The 15,563-nt window shown below is 48.5% G+C and overlaps 2 long non-coding RNA genes across 4 annotated transcripts; both read left to right on the top strand.

Annotated features, from left to right (window-relative positions):
- The first annotated feature begins 5,649 nt into the window (after positions 1-5,649).
- On the top strand, positions 5,650-6,874 carry LOC141729076 (uncharacterized). Of its 2 annotated transcripts, XR_012580329.1 has the most exons (3): positions 5,650-5,985; positions 6,353-6,510; positions 6,614-6,874. It is a non-coding gene; the product is annotated as an uncharacterized LOC141729076 (long non-coding RNA). The 2 variants fall into 2 exon arrangements; XR_012580328.1 differs by lacking the exon at positions 5,650-5,985 and having other exon boundaries at positions 5,993-6,510.
- A 5,223-nt stretch (positions 6,875-12,097) lies between these two features.
- LOC141729075 (uncharacterized) lies at positions 12,098-14,693 on the top strand. Of its 2 annotated transcripts, none has more exons than XR_012580326.1 (3): positions 12,098-14,033; positions 14,112-14,266; positions 14,494-14,693. It is a non-coding gene; the product is annotated as an uncharacterized LOC141729075 (long non-coding RNA). The 2 variants fall into 2 exon arrangements; XR_012580327.1 differs by lacking the exon at positions 14,494-14,693 and having other exon boundaries at positions 12,282-12,654; positions 12,726-14,033; positions 14,112-14,294.
- Positions 14,694-15,563: the final 870 nt, after the last annotated feature.

The following is a 15,563-nucleotide window of genomic DNA, read 5'->3' as shown; positions in this document are numbered from 1 at the left end:
TATTGTTGGCTGTATCTTTTGTAGGAGATATCTATTATGTTTAATTGCTGCTTCAAATTAACAGTATCTTTCATAGCATTTTCACACATTGCTCAATGAAAAACTCTTGATCAGTGTACCTTCAGTCTGTGCCCTGTGTGATAACTTCAGAGTTCTATACTCCTGACCTGGCTTTGCTGGGGAGAGTTGCCATGGGCACTATCTCCATTTGCTCTTCCTGCTCTCTCACTTAAGTCAAGTCATTCCAGAGTTACCAGATTGAACTGAACCTGCACAAATGCTCTCAAGTGTTTAGTTATGTAAAAAGATTTGGAATTTAACTTTGGCTTTCGTTTGTGGGTTTGGGTTTTTATAATTAGGAGGAGCTGGAGTGATTTTGTTTTTGCAGATCAGCTAAGCAGAGGGTTTAATGGCAGGATATCAAAAGTTTTATTAAGAGTTACACCTTGTGTGTCCAGTTACTGCCTGTTGATAATAAAAACTGGAAATTGCCATATTCTTACTGTAATCTGTGACCCCACCTGGGAAATCTGCCTGGGGCTCTCTTGTTTGCTGCTTGTGTCAGTACCTACAAGAAAACTGACAGTACATGGAAAGCAATGCTTGAATGGAGATGGCTGTAAAATGCCAGGGCACTGAGCAGGACGAGTGAGCAGCTTTTGTATGTATGAGCCCGAGGCTTGACTTCAATGCACTGCCTTGGACAATTCTTTTCCTTGCCAAAGGCTGTGGGGCAGGCAAGGCCTCTGCATTTTAAACTGCTCAGAAAGGATGGTTGATTTTTCCTTGCAATGTGTACCACCAACTTAAGACTCCCACCATCTCTAAGAGTTTAGTGTTTTGTAATTCCTACCTGAAAGCATCATTTCAGTGTTGCCTTCCTTATTTAAAGAATTGTTCTTGTTACTATCCTAACGCTGGACAGTCCTCTCAGAACTCACCTTTCTGGTGTACAATGGAGATGCCTAATACATGTTAGTCAATTTGTGTGAACAGTTGTGTAGAAAATACTCATGGGTTTAAGTAGGATTAGTGTTTTTGTACTAAGAATTAAGCTGTCTGTTTTTTGCATTATTGCCATTTACTTACTGATGAACTGCCTGCTCTGCAAGCAGTTATAGGGCAGAAAAGTGATGCTACTTGGTGCTTCTGCCCACTTAGTTTTATTTATTACTTATATGAAAAACTGTCAGGTGCTGTACAAACAGAGGAGCTGTTCCTGCTCCAGACAGCCTGTTTCCAGCTAAAATACTTGAGAGGGTGTATTTTATTTCACAGCTGATTCCAGTGGAGCAAAGGTACTGAACCTTCTTCCCAGCCATTTCTATTCCTGTTCCACCAAAACCAAATTTCAGCAGAATATGCATCATGGTCCAAGCACAGACTTTAGTCTATTGCACAGTTAAAGACTTCTGTTCAGAAATTGTGTCTTAAATCTCTTTGGAGTCAGGGAATCTCTCCAGGTTGATTCTACAGTCTGTGGGTTATATGGTGACCAATTTTCCAGTCCTGTTGTGCAGCTTTGACAGCACAGAGTATGTAAAGAGACACCACAGTTTGACATGAGGGAGTTTCAGCAGTCATCTTGGTGTGAAATTAAAACCAGGCAAGGGCTGAATCAAACTGACTTCAGCTGGACTTCTAAACATACAACTCTACTTTTTACATTGCAAGTTAAACCTCCAAATCAAGTATTTTTCTCCTCCCTGATGTAAAAATTAAAACACAGAAGAAAACCAGAGAAATAATGAAGGGTCCTTTTTTTACTCAGTTTGGAGGATGAATTTATTACCTGAATAAAAACCAACAGAATATCTTAAAGCAGAAAAGGGGAATTAGTGCTAGTTTTCCATTAGAAAACAAATGGTAAAAGCATTTAATTGCAGCATGTTACCTTTGGCTGTATGAGGACTCTCCATCTCTTTAAAAGTCATTAGATCATGACATGAATAATCCTTTTATGGTTTTGAAAAAATCTGTGTGGTTTGACTTTGACAAATTGATCAGTCACAGCACCTACTTTCTTACAGATTTCTTTTCCTCTCCAGCACATCTAATACAGACAAACTAAATCCTCTGTATTGGTCATGGGGAAGGAAGTTCCTTGTGAATTTTGTCCTATTTTGGATGATAGTGCATGTAAAATTAACAGCAATTTACACCAGCTCTTTGCTTTTCAGCTCCTGCTACCAGATTTTTGCTGGTGATGTCGTTGCTGTTTCAAAGTCTCTCTTGTAGTTTGCAACAGAACCTGTGTCAAACCCTGATATTTTTTTCCTCCTCTTTGTGAGAGGGTTTCACAATGAAGTTCTGCTGTCCTCCAGAGGTTTGTGGTGTAACTTTATTCATCTCTCCTGGTCTGGGTGTGTAAGGGGACAGTCGCTTGGGTGTGCGCCCTGTCAGAGCACTGCAGGAGCTGCTGGGGCTGGGAGCAGCCTGGCTGTGGGAGTGATGGGTCAGTGTCCCAGGAGATGACACGGACCGGCATCCCCGGATGTCTGAGAGATAAGTAGAGGGCTATGACCCACAGAGGGGATGAAGGCAGGGTGCTGGTTTGGGAATTACTGGGAGGGGTTTTTGAGTCCAATTTGGTGGTGGGGGGTGTCCATGAAGTGGCCCCTTAGGCCCCATGAAAGCCAAGTCTCACCTTTGATCACAGTGCTGAGGTGTTCAGGGCAGAGCAGTCCCGGTGTGTCTGGTGTCACTTGTCTGCTGTGCATTATGTGTTGTTTGTGTATCTCCTGTCTTTTACCTTAGCACATTGAGGGGCCTGTCAGAAACCTTGGCATCATTGTTAGCATCTGTGATCTCTGCATTCCTTGGCCTGGCACCCAGGCCATAGAACTTTTGACTCGGGAGCTCAGACAGGCATCAGACTCTCCTGCCTTTGGAAGCATCCAGTCAGATGTCTTGTCAGGTCTTGTTCTGAGCTGTACGGACAGCTGTGCCCCACCTGGATCCATTGTGGAGGAGTTGGACTTTAACACATGTCAGGACAGGTAGAGGATTCTGACCATAGGATTCTCAGGCATCCATCTTGGCATTTCTTGGAATATATAATTTCGTTGGCATCTTCTTCCTCCAGGTTCTCTGAGCCTCATTAGCTCACCATCAGTCTCAGCTCGGTCCTCTCCTTTTGCATGCTCTCAGTCCTTGCAGCCATTTTCCTTGCCAAGAGATTTCTGTTCCTGTTGTGTCCCCGTTGTGTGTCCTGTCCTGTCTGTCCTGTGTCACGGGTGTCAGCACACATTTGTGCCGGGGCTGCTCTGCCCTGCCGCATAGCCTGGTGCGATAGGAGAGGGCCCGGGGACTTGGAATGTGTAATGTGGGGTGCAGGTGGACTCTAGATGGGATTTGTAGATGGACACAAGATGTCTGGAGCTCTTAAGTTGTCCTGCAGCACTTGGACTTTTGTCCTTTCTTTCAGATGCACCTCCTCAGGTGACTGCAGTAGTTCTGTAGGTTCCATCTTCTCAAGGGTACAGGGCTCAAGCATAATTCTTCCAGAGAGTTATCTCAAGTCCTGGTTTATATTGCACCTATGTTGGCTTATATTGTATCTACCTTTATTGCATGTACCTATGCTGGCTTATACTGTATGTACTTACATTGCATGTAGTTATGTTGGTTTATATTGTATGTACCTGTGTTGGATTATACTGTATGTACGTACATTGCATGTACCTGTGTTGGTTTATACTGTATGTACCTGTGTTGGCTTATGCTGTGTGCACTTACACTGTATGTAAGTGCATCACCTTATATTGTCTGTACTTACACTGTATGTCAGTGTGTTGCCTTATATTGTGTGTAATTACACTCTATGTACGCTTGCACTGTATGCGTTGGCTTATATTGTGTGTCCTTAGGTTGTACCACTTATGATCGGAGCTGCCCTGCCCTGGCACGCAGTCACAGTTAGGTAGAACAGTTATAGAAATTTTACTCTTCATCTGTCTTTTGTGAGATTTTGGGTAGAAAATTTATCGGTCCAGTGCGGGGACAAGTCCTAGCTGTCAGATAGCCACTCGTTGACCCTTCCTGTTGTCTCACAGGTCCCCGAGGCTGCTGATTTCCCCAGGATCTGCCATTTACTTCAAGGAGCAGCAGCCAGAAGATGTGTCACAGCACGTTCTTCAGCGTCTCAGGTAAGGGCCGCAGTGAGCGTGTAAGTGGCAAGAGTGTGTCAGTGTGTGTGAGAGCACGTGGCTGTGTCTGTCTGTGTCTGCTCGTCTCTGCATGGGTGGGCACATGCTGACTGGATTTAACCTTGTGTATATGACTTTTGCTTTTCAGGTTTTGCAACTCATTGTTAAATTAAGAATAAAAAATCCCCAGCTGGGTTATATTGTATGTACTGACATGGTATGTACCTATGTTGGCTTAAAACCCAGAAAAAGAGACGAAGATGAGCAAGAAAAAACCCAGAAAAAAAACCCAAGATGGGCAAGAAAAAAAACAAGAAAAAAAAAAGCAGAAAAAGCCCCAAGATGGGCAAGAAGAAGCCCAGAAAAAAAATTCCAAGAAGGGCAAGAAAAGACCCAGAAAATACCCAGAAAAAATCGCAACCAAAGTATAAATATAGAAATGTGTTTCAAATATATGCAGATATATAAAGAATTGTTAAATTATTTAAAATATAAAATAAATCAATACGAGCCATAATACAAGTAATACTGTATATGTCTTATTATAGTGTATTATAGGAAATAGATATAAAATAGATATAAACATAGTATATGAATATGGTGTAATATATAACAAATGATAGATATGATAAACATAAATATAAGTTTTTTTAAAGTAGTTTAAAATAAAGGGGGGTTTTGTTTTTTATTTGGCAAAAGCAGGGATTTTAGTATAAAAATTACAAATACAAATAATATAAAGATAGAAATCTAAGTATTGAAATAGATCATAAATAGCTAAATATTAATATAACAATTAAAATATAAGAAAAAATAAGTTGTAGCAGTAGATATGGTACATAATTTAAGAAATAATTTATCTCTATTATTTGAATAGGATACATATCATGATTAATATAATGCTTAAATATAAACTATAAATATAAATGTGAATGTAATCATGCAAGCTATAAATATGAAAATATTTCAATATAGTTTAGAAGAATAGAGCTTTTCTCTATTTATTTAGTTAGGATGGGATTTTTATTTTAAATAATAAAAGCATGATAGAAATGTAATTTTAAAAATAGAAATATACAATCAGTATAGAAAGATATTTATAAAACCACAACATATAAATAAATATAAATAATAGGAATAAGCAGAATATATTATATAAATTATATGCTACATCGATGTCTATTATAAATATGCATGTAAATATAAATACGAAAAATAGAAATATCAAATTTATTTAAATATGGTTTTAAAGCAAGGGGGCTTGTTTGGGTCTTGTCGGGTAAGAGGCAGGTGTTTGGCCTTTAAGAGCAGTTTTTTGCGGGGGTCGCCCCTGTTCTTTTTTGCCGCCTTCCATGCCCGCAGCCCCGAGGCGCGCTGCGGCTCCGGCTGGGGCGGGCGGCAGTGCTGCCGCCTTGTGGGCAGAGCGCGGTACTGCAGCCGTGCGCCGACAGGCAGCCGAGAGGCCGCCATGCTGGGAGTGGCGTGTTGCAAATGTCACGGACTTTTTTTGACCTTCTCAAAATGGCGGCCACAGGGCGGGAAAAATAAGGACTCCGGTCCGTCTAACTGGACTGCCTGCACAGAACACCGACGTCATGGCGGCCCCGACAGATTTTTTTGTGGCACTTTAAGTGTATACGACACGGACTACGTGCTCAGTGGCGCAGCGGCCGGGCACATTTAGGCGGGTTGCTCAGAGGCATCTGCGTAAACCCCTATTTCTTCCGAGGGTCCTCTTTCAGTCGCCATCTCGGGCAGGGCGCGTCACGAATGTCACGGACTTTCTTTGACCTTCTCACAATGGCGGCCAAAAAGGCGGAGAAAATAGCACACCCCGGTGAGTCTGCCCCCCTGTGTCCAAAGGGCGGTACTGCACCCCCCGAGCCAGCGCCTTGCCTCTCGCCGCTGGGTGCCGGGGGCGGCGGAAGGACGCGGCTGCCGAGCGAAGGAAGGGCGAGGGGCGGGAGCGAGCGGCATCGGAACAGGGCTGCAGCCCCCGGGCCCGCGCCCGCCCCGCTCCAGGCGCTGGGAGCGACCGCGGGCCGGACAATCCCGGCGGGGCGGCCCCGGGCAGGCGGCGGAGGAGGCGGAGCGGGGCCGTGGCTCTCGCCGCCGTCGCTGCCGCCAGCTTTGGAAGGTCGGGCCGGGCGCCCGTCCCGTCCCGCCGGCTCCCGGTCTCTGTAAACTCCTCTGTGGCTTCGCAGGTCCGTGCTGGAGAGTGGGAGAAAGGGCCCTGCTGGTTGCCGTGTCCTCGGTGGGCAGCGAGCTCTGACCTTGGCCGGATGGGCTGCTGAGTAATGGAACAATGGGGATGCGCTTTTATGTATTTAGTGACCTTTACAGATTTCTCCCCCTGCTTCAGGTGAGCGTGCATCATTGCAGGCTTGGGATTGAGTGAAATGCGCTGAGGAAACCGGCTCTGGGGAGGGAAATGCTCTGTTAACATGTGCCTGTTCTTCTGTCAGACTCATCACAGCAGGACAGCGTGAAGACTGAAAGTGTAAGAAGATGTGGAGGGAAAGAGAGAATCTGACAGGAGCATTGAACGCACAGGTGCACGAATTCTGCTTTTGGCTTGGATTTAAACTCAGAAGTTGTAAGGAATTTGCGAAGGAGAAGGAGTTGTTGTTACCGTCCTGGCAAAATCTTTTGTTCTAGCTGATAAAAGAAGTTAGTTTAAATTAAAAAAAAATTAAAATGTGGGTTTTTTTTCCTTGACTATTATATTCATTGGTGGTATATGGTGTGTTATTTCTTGGTATTATTAACTCTGTGTAAGTTGTTTTTTGAGTGAAGCTAACTTTCTGGATGGGTTTTCAGGTAGGAATGGATGGTAATTCAGGTAGGATTAATTTCAATAGGTTTCTTTCATAGACTTCTCATAGATATTACTGGGATTTTGGTATTGTTTACTGTATGTATAAACATACAGATTTGGTAGGGCCAGCTGGGCTGCTGGAGTTTTGGGTGTGAATTTATTAGATGGTGTTGCCTTCTGATACAAGGCAGGCGGCCTGGTTTCAGGAGACAGCACGGTGACCCATTCCCCAGGGTCACTCGGGCCTAAGAAACACGCGGACACCAATATGGTGGAGGATCAAAGGCCTTTATTCTCTCTTCCCGTGGGGTTTTATAGTCTAGGGGGCTTCTACGTCAGGTGGGGGTCTGTCTTTACTATCTATGGTTAGTAGGGGATGGAAAGTTACCTGGGCAAGTGGAAAGTTACCGGAATCCAGTTCGGTGGGCTACATTCCTATGTTAATTTTCTTATCTAAGGGGGCAGGGGCCCTGTCTTCCCGTAACATCACGAGATCTTCCGAACGCCAGGCCCTATCTGCTACATCTCCCCCCCCTTTTTCACAAATGAATGAGGTAGTCATACACTGAAATGAGGTATAAGGTTGTAGTTCGATAAGGAAAACGGGGTTTGGTAAATCTGAGTAAGCTTTCGCCAGTCAAGGTTAGAACTTGCGGCTGGCAGTGTTCCCTGGTTGGATTCGCCACCCGATGAACAGGATGTTGGCCCGTTCCAGGCGGGCCTGAACGAATGAGACCAGCTTGTTCAGCAGGCAAGGTCCAAAGGTAACCGCCAGAAGTAGCAATGCCAGTGGACCTATTAGGGTAGAAATCAGAGTGGTTAGCCATGGTGATTGATTGAACCAGGACTCGAACCAGCCCTGTTGGGCTTCCCTGTCCTTCTGCCTCTGAGCCAGTCTGTTTCTGAGTTCTGCCATGGAGTCTCTCACGACTCCTGTGTGGTCTGCATAGAAGCAGCACTCCTCTTTCAAGGCGGCACACAGGCCCCCTTGCTGCATGAACAGGAGGTCCAGACCTCGCCTGTTCTGCAAGACCACTTCCGAGAGTGAGGAGACTGACTTCTCCAGGAAGGAGATGGATTTCTCGATCCTTTGCAGGTCCTCGTCGATGGTCATTTGCAGCTGGGACAGTCCTTGGTGCTGTGTCGCTAGGGCTGAGACACCCGTTGCCGTTCCCGCCGCTCCTAAACCGAGCAGCATTGCAATAGTTACACCTGTTATTATTTCTCTTTTGTGAAGCCGGCTGGGTTCCTCAAAAAGGTGGTACACCTCTTCGTCTGAGTGGTACAGGACCCTAGGAACGATCAGAACTTGGACACAAAAGTCGTTAGAGTCATCAAATTTGGCAAGAGACACACAGGGACTCACTCCAGATCGCTGGCAAACCCACATCCCAGGTGCGGATGGGACTACCCACTTATTGTTTTTCCTGTTAGGCTTGACAACTTTGGTGCAGACGTTGCCTTTCCGCCTAGCTAGGGTTTCATTGCCAAAGCATCTGCCCTGGCCTGTGACCTGACTCAGGGTGATTCCTTTGCGAGGGGTTTCCCATCTGCACTGGTGAGGGGCATCGGCTGTGGAGTAACTGAAGGGAGTGTTTAAAGCAATTCCTTCATAAAAGGGAGGTTTGACATCGTAGCAAAGCCAGCAGGATTCGGTTAGGTTAGGGTTGGATTCATTCAGGGATATAAAGGTAGCTTCTAACATACGAAGGATTGGGTCTGAGTACGATCCGGCTGCACGGTCTATCTGAAAGACTTCCGCATGGCCGGTTGGGACTTTGCTAACTCTAGTGGGTAGGGTTTTAGTGTAGGTTGCGTTTTTCCCTTTCGGCACGCTTTTAATCACTTTGTTTGGTCCGACCGCTCGGCCATTGCACCGTAAGCGGGGATGCAAAATTGACCGCTCCCTGTGAGGGCACAGGGCACGAGGGTCTCCTGCCCCCCTGGGGGTCGCCGTGGCTGGGCCGCTGCATCGGGGTGTCTTCCCGCATCTCCTACAGATCCCTCTAGGGCGTGCCCGGAGCGAGGATGCTGCCAGGGAAAGCTGTGCCGGCTGGGGACAGCTCGCTGAGTTGCTGCCTTTCCCCAGAAGCCTGGGCTAACGCGGTCGTCCCGCCACCCCTGTTTAAATAGAATCCGCCCTGCCCCATCAAAAAGCATGCGGCTTATTTGCGTAATATCAAAAGTGAGCAGATCATTATTGTTAGAAAGGTCGTTCACAAACGTGGGTACTACAGCTGAATTGACTCCTCTTTCTGAAATCGCTTTGGCTTCCCTTAGGTTAACTGGGGTATATGCCCCCCGTTGGTTTCCCTGCGCTCCGGCAACCCCCACCGGGAAAGCGTTCATGGGGGCTGCCGGCGCTCGGTCCCTACAAGCTGTCTTTGTTTTTCCCCAATCGGTGAGTTTGTGTTGCGACCGTTTCCCGATATTGTTTAAAGCTTTATTAGGTTTCGCTCGAAACAGTATTAATTCTGCTCTCTCGGTTTCCGAGTCCCAGCCGGGCTCGGTCCGACCCCGCTCCTCCCTTCGGGGGTGGTGCCGTTCCTTCTCCCTGCGCTCCCCCCGCCTCCTGCCGGGGAAGGTCCTTGCCCTATAAGGACCTAATTTGAATAGAGCGCTCTGATTGGTTTTCCGCTCCACTGCGGGGGCCGCCCCTTCTCCCCCCTCTCCCGCACATGCGTTCTGGGGCGCGCTGACTGCATTTCCGCCCCCCGTCTCCTTACTTCCGCCCTCACCATGTGTTTCGGCGCCATCTTCAAACCCATACGGCGGCGGGGAGTCGGCGCCGCTCCCGGCGGGGTCGGCCGCGTTCCGCGCCTCCTCTGCCTGTCCCCGGCAGAAGAGCTGCGCGTGCCGCTCTGCCTCCCGCGCTGGGCTGGCGGCCGGCGGGGAAGGGACGGATAGAGAAACCGCGGATTTTTCGGAAGGTTCCGTGGGGGGGCTGGGACCCGGCGGGCTCCGCGAGAGGGTCGGGGGGTCCCATGGGGGCTCCGGGGGGTCCCCTGGGGAGTCTGGGCTCGGGCTCGGGAAGGGGTGGAACGCTCCCGGCCCCGGCATATTCCCGCATTCAATCCGATCGCTCTCAGACACTGTGTGAGTCGCGGCCCCCGCCCCCCGCTTTACTGCAAGAAATAAACGTATATGCGCGACTTTCCACGTCTCCTGTTCTTCTAATGCCTTGCGTAGGGCCTCTTCTCCTTTCCCCCACGCTTTGAGGCTTTTACCACTGCCTGAGGACTTAGTATCCTCTGCTAAGGCGGCAGTGAGCTTCTCCCGCACTTCCGAATATAATATATTTACCGGACGTTCGATCGTCCCGAGCTCTAGGAGCATTGCAATAGCAAGATTAGAATTCCTGAGCTCACACTTAATTTTACATTCTATCCTAAACTGTGCATGCATATCTGATACGACCTTTGCATAGGATTCCATGTTCCTTGCCGGTCCGGGGACGTCTCCCCCGCTGTAGTCGGACCTGCCGCTGCAGCCGCTGTCTCATGTCCAGGCGAATTCCCGTTCCCCGGGCGCTGATCGGCTTCCCGGGTTTTCGGCACCAGAATGTTGCCTTCTGATACAAGGCAGGCGGCCTGGTTTCAGGAGACAGCACGGTGACCCATTCCCCAGGGTCACTCGGGCCTAAGAAACACGCGGACACCAATATGGTGGAGGATCAAAGGCCTTTATTCTCTCTTCCCGTGGGGTTTTATAGTCTAGGGGGCTTCTACGTCAGGTGGGGGTCTGTCTTTACCATCTATGGTTAGTAGGGGATGGAAAGTTACCTGGGCAAGTAGAAAGTTACCGGAATCCAGTTCGGTGGGCTACATTCCTATGTTAATTTTCTTATCTAAGGGGGCAGGGGCCCTGTCTTCCCGTAACATCACGAGATCTTCCGAACGCCAGGCCCTATCTGCTACAGATGGCTTTGGTTAAATACAGAATAATTATGTAAGTTAACAGCAAATGACCCAATTTATCCAGCTATGCTACCTAACCACAAAGTTTTATGTCTTACCAGTTTTCTGTTCTTCTGCTCCAAGTAGCTGTTGCAAAAAAGAAAGCACTGTTATTTTTGTGAAGAGTTTTCTTCTATAACAAGCCCTTTACTCCCCTTGAATCTGAGTCAGAGAGGCCAAACAGCTGCAGCTGTTCTGAGGGCTTTTACACCTGGGAGGATTTGCCCCCTCCCTTTTCGTGGGTGCCATGGGAACGAGAGGCGGGCACCATCGGGGGTATATTAACCCCAGCCTTGGCTGAGGGGCTTCATTCCCTCTCTGGGACGTGCTGGGGTAGGAGTTCTCCTCTCATTTCAGTGAAAAGGCTCTTTCAGCTCATCTCAGCTTGTTTCCAGCAGGTGTTTCTGGGCATCTAAAGCAGCAGAGGCTTGGAAGAGACTGTGAAGAAAACAGCATGGAATACAGGGAGTATGTAGGTTCACAATTTTGGGTTTTGTGTTTAGGGGTGTTAAAGCACCTTTGTAATTTCTGGTTTTGTTCTTGGTTTGTTTTTTATGGTTTTCAGGAGGAGCACACCTTTCAGAAATTCCAGGTTGTGTCAAGCACAACACTTTTTGCAGCAGATTCATCGTGTCTCAGGAGGGATCTGCCCAGTATCAAGGATGATGTTTGAGATTGAGGCTTCAGGTGAGTTGAGGATTGTGAGTGGGAGAGGGAGGGTGAGCAGGTATCCAGTTAGGAGTTCTTGGGAGGGGGTTTGCAGGCAGCAGGGTGAGAAAGGGTGTTTATTTGTTTATTTGAGGGCCCCCCCCCACAAGGCTTCTAGCAGAGGCACTCCCATGTCTTAGAGCACACAGAGTCATCCAGTGCACTCACAGGAATGCCATTTAACTTTGCCTTTCTCTAACCCAGGTGCCAGCCCTAATAAAGGCCACAGCCTTGGAATCAGGATGAAGCTGGAGCCTGAGGGAGCCAGGCACACTCAGGAGAGGGCAAGTAGCTGACTGGCTGGGATTTGGCCCACATAACTCTGGACTCATTCTTTGGTTTTGGTTTTCTTTATTGTAGCTGACCGAGAGGCTCACAGGCCATCACGAGGCTCTCTGAAGCAGACTCATTTCAGGTGCAACGTGGATTCCCGTCGCCGATCATCCAAAAGATAAGTTGGGAGCCACGGCCTGGAGATGGGGGCGTAGCAGGTTGGGAGTTCTTGGGACAGATTTAAAAATTAGCGGAGGGAAAAGCAAACTTGTCCAAGGGCCTCTTAGGACAGCTAAAGGGAGAGGCTCTACTTTTGATGGCAGCTTTCAGGCGGGCAGTGCAGAACAGCTCTGGTTTGTGTCGTGGTTTCCGGTGTGCTGTGTTCCCTAGTGTGTCTTTGGGGTCCCTTTTGCCTTCTTCCCTCGAGGCCCTCACCACAAGCATGATGTGTGGTGTTTGATGTCCCCCTGTTTGTCACGTTCTGTGTCATGGGTGTCTGCACACATATGGGTGCCGGAGCTGTTCTGCCCTGCCGCATGGCCAGCTGCAATGGGACAAGTCCTGGGGCCTTGCAGTTTGTGGGGTGTCACTGGACTCTAGATGATATTTCTAGATAGACACAAGACGTTTGCAGCTGTGAAGTCATCCTGCAGCCCTTTTACTTTTGTCCTGACTTTCAGATGAAGAGGATAAAATCCATGGCAAAATCCATCCATCCACCCATGCTGGGTGACGAGGTTCCCCAGAGCAGGTCAGTCACTGTTTGTCTCTGCAGGGGGAGTTTAAAGTGTGACTCTGTTACAGCGCTGTTCTTCTTTTTAGGAAGTAAAGCTGGATATCAGCAGGCAAGGTGAGCAGTGAGTAGCTTACAGAGGCAGTTGTTATTGCTCAAGTCTCTCTGCTGCAACTCTGAGCATCTGTTCCTATTTTTGCACCAGGCATTCTTGGGACAATGGTGAGTAGCAGAATGGTTGGGTTTTGGCCAGCGTGCTGCTGAGGTCATGCATTGATATTTGGTTTTCTTTAATATAGCTGGCTAAGAAACACCAGGAGATTGTTGAACAGCAGTGCCAGCAGGACCTTCCCAGATGTAGAGGCCACCATCTTTTGTACATGACATGGGCCTGCATCCTGAGATGTCTGAGAGATAAGTAGAGGGCTAAGTCCCACAGAGGGGTGAGAGCGGGGTGCTGGTTTGGGAATTACTGGGAGGGGTTTTTGAGTCCAGTTTGGTGGTGGGGGGTGTCCATGAAGTGGCCCCTTAGGCCCCATGAAAGCCAAGTCTCACTTTTGATCTCAGTGCTGAGGTGTTCAGGGCAGAGCAGTCCCGGTGTGTCTGGTGTCACTTGTCTGCTGTGCATTATGTGTTGTTTGTGTATCTCCTGTCTTTTACCTTAGCACATTGAGGGGCCTGTCAGAAACCTTGGCATCATTGTTAGCATCTGTGATCTCTGCATTCCTTGGCCTGGCACCCAGGCCATAGATGTGATTCTGATACCTGTCTGAGCTCCCCAGTCAAAAGTTCTCTCTTCAGAAGCATCCTGTCAGATGTCTTGTCAGGTCTTGTTCTGAGCTGTACGGACAGCTATGCCTCACCTGGATCCATTATGGTGGATTAGGAGTTCTACTAGTATGAGGTTAGCTAGAGGATTCTGACTGTAGGATTCCTGGGCATTCATCTTTGCTGTTCTTGGGATGAATCATCCAGTTTAGCATCTTCTTCCTCCAGGTTCTCTGAGCCTCATGAGCTCACCATCAGTCTCACCTTGGTCATCACCTTTTGACTTCTCTCTGTCCTTGTAGCCATTTTCCTTGCCTAGAGGTTTCTGTCTGTGTTGTGTCCCCATTGTCCGTCCTGTCCTGTGTCACGGGTGTCAGCACACATTTGTGCCGGGGCTGCTCTGCCCTGCCGCATAGCCTGGTGCGATAGGAGAGGGCCCGGGGACTTGGAATGTGTAATGTGGGGTGTAGTTTGACTCCAGATGGGATTTGTAGATGGACACGGGATATCTGGAGCTCTTCAGTTATCGTGCAACAGTGTGACTCTTGTCCTAACGTTTTTTTCAGATTCAGATGAATTAAATCTGGGCCAGAGGGCCCTATCCCGGGTGAGGGGATTCCCCCGAGCAGGTGAGGCCCCATTTGTCTGTGGAGCAGAAGTGTACATGGTGACTCTGTTAGAGCTCTGTTCTTTGTCTTTCTTTTTAGGAAGTGAATCTGGACACCAGCAGTCAAGGTGAGCCGTGGAGAGAAGTGGTTGTTATTGCTCAGCTCTCAAGAACAGCAATTATTTCAGCAGATTGATCATGTCACAAGAGGTATCTGCCCAGTGTCAAGGATGATTTTTGAGACTGAGGCTTCAGGTGAGTGGAGGATTGTGAGTGGGAGAGGGAGGGTGAGCAGGTATCCAGTTAGGAGTTCTTGGGAGGGGGTTTGCAGGCAGCAGGGTGAGAAAGGGTGTTTATTTGTTTATTTGAGGGCCCCCCTCCCCACAAGGCTTCTAGCAGAGGCATTCCCATGTCTTAGAGCACACAGAGTCATCCAGTGCACTCACAGGAATGCCATTTAATTTTGCCTTTCTCTAACCCAGGTGCCAGCCCTAATAAAGGCCACAGCCTTGGAATCAGGATGAAGCTGGAGCCTGAGGGAGCCAGGCACACTCAGGAGAGGGCAAGTAGCTGACTGGCTGGGATTTGGCCCACATAACTCTGGACTCATTCTTTGGTTTTGGTTTTCTTTATTGTAGCTGACCGAGAGGCTCACAGGCCATCACGAGGCTCTCTGAAGCAGACTCATTTCAGGTGCAACGTGGATTCCCGTCGCCGATCATCCAAAAGATAAGTTGGGAGCCACGGCCTGGAGATGGGGGCGTAGCAGGTTGGGAGTTCTTGGGACAGATTTAAAAATTAGCGGAGGGAAAAGCAAACTTGTCCAAGGGCCTCTTAGGACAGCTAAAGGGAGAGGCTCTACTTTTGATGGCAGCTTTCAGGCGGGCAGTGCAGAACAGCTCTGGTTTGTGTCGTGGTTTCCGGTGTGCCGTGTTCCCTAGTGTGTCTTTGGGATCCCTTTTGCCTTCTTCCCTCGAGGCCCTCACCACAAGCATGATGTGTGGTGTTTGATGTCCCCCTGTTTGTCACGTTCTGTGTCACGGGTGTCTGCACACATATGGGTGCCGGAGCTGTTCTGCCCTGCCGCACGGCCAGCTGCAATGGGACAAGCCCTGGGGAGTGTAAATTTGTAATGGGGGCTGTACTTGGGCTCTAGATGCTATTCCTAGATGGACCTAAGGTGTTTGCAGCTTGTGAGTTATCCTGGTGGTGTTTGACACATGTTCTGACTTTCTTTCAGGTGCAGATGCATTGCATCCATGGCAGAGGGTCAGAGTTAGCAGGTGCCGGGCCTTCCTAGGAGCAGGGTGAGTAGCAGACTGGTGGGGTTTTGGCCGATGGGGTGCCAAGATCAGGCACTGATGTTTGGTTCTCTTTACTCTAGCTGTCTGAGAGACACCAGCCCGGTGACAGCAGGACCTTCCCAGCTGACGAGGTGGCCTTTCTTTGCACGTGGCACGGACCGGCATCGCCAGATGTCTGAGAGATAAGTAGAGGGCTATGACCCACAGAGGGGATGAAGGCAGGGTGCTGGTTTGGGAATTACTGGGAG

This window comes from Zonotrichia albicollis, chromosome 5, assembly GCF_047830755.1.
Source record: "Zonotrichia albicollis isolate bZonAlb1 chromosome 5, bZonAlb1.hap1, whole genome shotgun sequence".
NCBI classification, from domain to species: domain Eukaryota; kingdom Metazoa; phylum Chordata; class Aves; order Passeriformes; family Passerellidae; genus Zonotrichia; species Zonotrichia albicollis.
Note: the sequence above shows the minus strand (reverse complement) of the source record. Positions and strands in the feature narration are given on the sequence as shown.